This window comes from Chinchilla lanigera, unplaced genomic scaffold, assembly GCF_000276665.1.
Source record: "Chinchilla lanigera isolate Chin_1 unplaced genomic scaffold, ChiLan1.0 scaffold00050, whole genome shotgun sequence".
NCBI lineage: Eukaryota > Metazoa > Chordata > Mammalia > Rodentia > Chinchillidae > Chinchilla > Chinchilla lanigera.
In genome coordinates, this window is record NW_004955451.1 from 8265190 (window position 1) to 8270150 (window position 4961).

The 4961-nt window shown below is 35.9% G+C and overlaps 1 long non-coding RNA gene across 2 annotated transcripts in view; it reads right to left on the reverse strand.

The window, feature by feature from the left end:
- LOC102019974 overlaps positions 1–4961 on the reverse strand; it is a 17341-nt gene that overhangs the window by 7418 nt on the left and 4962 nt on the right. For both annotated transcript variants that reach the window (XR_262589.1, XR_001235956.1), the window contains exon 2: positions 4339–4455. This is a non-coding gene — a long non-coding RNA (uncharacterized LOC102019974). The remainder of the gene's footprint in view (positions 1–4338; positions 4456–4961) is intronic.

Below are 4961 nucleotides of genomic sequence, written 5' to 3' on the forward strand. Positions count from 1 at the left end.
GATTTCTTAATGCTAGCCATTCTTACTGGGGTCAGGTGGAATCTCAATGTTGTTTTAATTTGCATTTCTCGAATGACAAATGATGTTGAACATTTTCTCATGAATTTACTTGCCATTTGTATTTCCTTATCTGAGAAGTGTGTATTCATCTCAGCTGCCCATTTTTGGATTGGGTTTTAAACACTTGAAAGAATCAACAACTGGGATCTCATCCTACTGAAAAGTTTCTGCATATCTAAAGAAATTAGCAACAGAGTAAAAAGAAAACCCACAAACTTGGAAAAAATTTTAGCTGACTGTCCCTCAGACAAAAGGCTTCTATCTAGAATGTATAAAGAATTAAAAACTATCAGCCCCCCAAGCTATCTTTTAATTACTTTCATTTCTCCATGTACACTTCCTGCGCATTGGCTCCCGGCACAGCAATCTCATGGGTGGGGCTCTGAATGGCTCCTACTATTTCCGCTCCTCCCCAGTCCTTATCTCTTCCCACGCGGCGAGAATAATATTTTTCAGTGTCATAAAATGGACGGTTTGAAATCCTTTAGAAGCTCCCGATTGTGTTCAGGCATGCAGCTGCACCCTTAGCTCTGTAAGCCTGCAGCAGCCTTCCCTGCCTGAGGGGCTTCAGATATGCTCTTCCTTCTCTCGGGAGCATTTTCATTCTTACTCTTGGATGATTTATGCTGCGAGGGCCTCTATTTTTAACTGTATGGAGTCTCCTAACCCTGATTATGCTCTTAGAGAACCAAGCTTGTTCAAGGATTTTATAAAAATATGAATGGTCTAATTCACATATTAACCTGAGAGTCCCTGACGGTAGACTGGATGCTGAACACTCAATGCCATGTTTTGCTTGTGTACGTGTTTATTAAATTAGTTATTCCAAAATTATTTTTGAGAAGTATCCAAGACAGTTACATCCTTTGAATATTTGAATTAAAATTACTAACATATAGTCTCAATCAAAATCATTTTCTTTTCTCGCATTAAAATCCTAGGCTCCCATGAAATATAAAATGAATATAAGGTTATTTTTGTGTCATTTAAGGAGTTTCACTTCCCTTGAACAATCATTTATTCAACCGAAACTAACTTGCCATTTCCTGTAATATCAACTATTGACTCTATTTTTTAAAAAGGAGTTTATGATTCAGAGATTATAGACTCTGTGAAGAAATAAAGTAGATATAATGATAAGTATAAGGTAACACGAACACATTGCAAAACATTTTGCTCTTTTAAAGAGTTTGGTCTTCTCAGCAGAGCCCAGGCAGGTCTTGGCAGAAACCTGAAGCTCTCCTTAGGCTTTTGCTGGGATGTTGAGTGCCCCTACTTAGGTCATGACTTCCCCTTGTGAGTCAAAGGAAACTTTCTAAAAGTTGGAAACAGTACAGTACAACAAAGAATCACAGAACTACCCATGTACACCCAAGGGACCCACCATGGTGAATATCTGTTAATAATTATAATCACAGCCTTGATGAACCAGAACTTAGTTAAAGGCCATCTTACCTATGCTCTTTAAAGAGCTAAGAAAGTGATAAAAGAACAAACTGCTAACAAAGAAATAAAGTAACTCCAGGTTGTGTTTCAGAGATACTACACATTCAGATCAATCTTTAATGTCTTTCTCAGTATGTTTCCTTGCTGGACACAGTTGCTGGAGATATTTAGAATGTTGACTCTTTGGTGACATGAAGACCTCTTCAAAGAACATTTCTTTTGTCTTCACAATGCATACCAAAGGCAGGAGATGGATAAGTTTATTTGTCTCAGATTTTTGAAAAATAAAGTTTGGAAAACTATGACAATGACGGTCTTTTTGCTAAAAATTCCAATTTAACAACATTGAAAATAAAGGAAAAGCTTACCAAGTAATTGCCTTAGACATCTGGGGAAAGGAAAAAACTTTTAGACCTCCAATTTTTCCTTCAATATTAGCAGTTTTAAAAAACTTTTAGTGTTGATAAAAATATTCTCATTTAATAAGTTTCTACTTAAGAAGCATATCTGCGTAAAATAACTGCTAGCTTGAAAATTTTTGACAAGTGAAAGATAAACCAACCATGAGCTAGAATATAAACTAATTTCAAACATCTCACTAAAGTCATTAATCTCACCTCTCTGTTAATTTGTGTTTTCCCATTTCAAACGCATTTTAATGTTCAGTTTAATGTTTTCCTAGCTCAGGCTTCTGCTTTCTTTGCTGTTAATACTCTTTGTCCTTGCCAAGTCTATTATGATTTTTTTTAGTGTTTATGGCAAAGGAGCCTGCGTGTGACAAATTCATAACTGAATACTTAGTGAATTTATAATTGGTGGGAACATGGCAGCCAAAGCCAGCCAGTTATTCCAGCAGGTGGCGCCCTAGTACTGCCTGCTGATTTACGACTTTGCGTTTAGAGAATTGTCAGCGTAAGTAATAAAAATTCAAATGCAGAATTTTAAATGCGCTCGAGGTCCCCTGCCTCTGGGTTCCTAATGAAATGCAGGCCAGTGCCAGGTTGCCGCATGGTTTCACTGTCGATACAGTCTCTCCATTTATGAAGCAAATGACACAAAGAAGTCTGTTAACATTTCAACAAAATTATAACTAAATAGCTACCTTTGTGATTGTTTAGGGGACTTAATTGACGTTGCATGTTGCATAAATAGGGATAATAAATGGCCTGGGGATTGTTTCCCTCCCGGTTGTTTATTCAAGGAGCAAAAATTCTTCCAGCACTTTGAGCAACTATGAATGATTAAGAGGGGAAGAGAAGGGAGGGAAGCAGAAGTGGAGGCTGCGTTTGTTTCTATTTTACCCTGATGGGCAATTTTCTGCCACTCTTTCAAGGGCTTTAGTAGAGAAATTTGTAGTTAATAGAAAGGACTCATCCTTTGGTAATTTCCTCTTTGTTTTATGGGCGTCAATGTGGTAGGGAAGATAGAGTCACAGAGAGAAAGAGAGGCTGCTCATTTCCTGCCCAGCAATTATTACCTGTATAACCTGGGGCAACCTCCTAAACCTGCTTCTCCTATGTGGACCGGAGCTGTTAAATACCAATCCAGATGACAGTTGGAGAGCTCAGAGACAATTTCTGAAAAATGCTTGGGATACGTCAGATGCTCCATATAGTGAGCTTATTATTCTCACGGTCATATTTATTCCTCACGATAGTCCCATTTTCCTACAATTTATTGTTATTTTGGCTAGCTTTGAATTATGCAGAGCCAGACCTTGATAATTCTGTTTACTTATGAGTGAAAAAATAACTGAGAATGTAAGACCTGAACATAGACAAACAACTAGTTTGTCTATGTTCCATTAGTGTGCTATTGTGGAACAAAAATCAGCAAATCTGCAGATAAAAACTTGGTTGAGTCTTTAGTTTTCATCTAACGAGGTTTTTCTTGTCTCCACAGTTACTGGCAGATGTTGAGAATTTAGGAATATAAACCTTAGCTTTGGAGGACAAAGAAATTGGCACAGTTTTCAGATTGATAAGATTCTAGACCGTGCATATTTTTAAAAATTTTATTTTAAAGAGGAAAAAACCAAAAACAAAACAAAACAAAAAAACAAACACAAAGTCAAAAACAGAAAAATAATAAAGATGATACAGATTTTCAAAACAAGGTGATAAGAAATTAACAATAGCTGTTATAAAGACCCCCTATATTTTATATGCTACTATTTTATTGAGGACAGCAGCCGTGGCTGAAATGATTTAGACTCGTGCTATGTAAGCTACTTCAGTCACAGCATTGTGACAGCCAAAGCAGAGGATTTTGTTCCATATTTTTTTTTATCTCAAGTAGCTCTTTCTCCCTAAAGAGACATTATCACAAGTTAAACCAGCTATTGCATTTATTTATTTATTTATCTATTTATTTATTTTGGATCTGAAAAGAGTTTTTTAATCAGCTTTTTTGGCAACTGAAATATTTTTATTTCTACTGCTTTCCTCTTTGACTCTCTGCTGTTCAAAAGAATCTTTAAATATTTAAGATTAGACTCCTGAGGCAAATGAACACCGGGGGCTTCAGAGATTATTTATTTTTTCCTTTTGTTAAACTTTAGTGTAGAAAATTCTGAGAGTGCACAAAACCATAGAGAATAGTAAAATGAATCTACATATTTCCTTTCTGCATCTTTAACATTTATCAGCATCTTGTGAGTACTCTCTTTTTATTGGTGATGATTTATTGAACATATGTTATAGTGTGTTTCAGTGTGTAATCAGCATATGATCAACAATGTTAAATAAAAATTTAAGTCTTGTATTCTTAGATTATACTATGTCCTTTGCATTGTGAATCTTCATGATATTTTACTTCCAATCTTAGACTTACCTGGAAGAGACAATCCAACTATACTTGCTATTACAATAGTCAAACTGTGCCTTATCCAATTAATTCTAATGTGTTGCTGCTTCTTCAAATGTCACAGGCTTCTTAAGTGAAGTTCTCCTTTAGGTAGAAAGATTGCACTGTTAATTTACAGTAATACTGTGTGTTTTCAGAAGGTAGCTTATTTTCTCAGGAATTATCCCAGGGCCATTAGTCTGTCCTGGATAAAAGCTGCTCTTAGGCATACCGCTAATGCTAAATATATGTAAATAATTTATACTTTTGTTGCTTTTAACAGCAACAAGTTTCTTTTACAACTGAGTGCTATATATATGGAAACATTTAATTTTCCTGCTTCTTGGCACTTACTTTGGAGAAAACAAAAAGGAATTGTTACCCCTTCATATTACTGTGATAAAAAAAAATTTCTTATTCCTAAAGAGGCATATATATACATATATATATGTATATATATGTAAGCCAAGTGGGTGGTGCACGCCTGTAATCCCAGCACTCGGGAGGCTGAGGCAGGAGGATCGTTGTGAGTTCGAGACCAGCTTGAGCTACAAAGTGAACTTAAGGCCAGCCTGAACTGCATAGCAAGACCCTGTCTCAAAAAAAAAAGA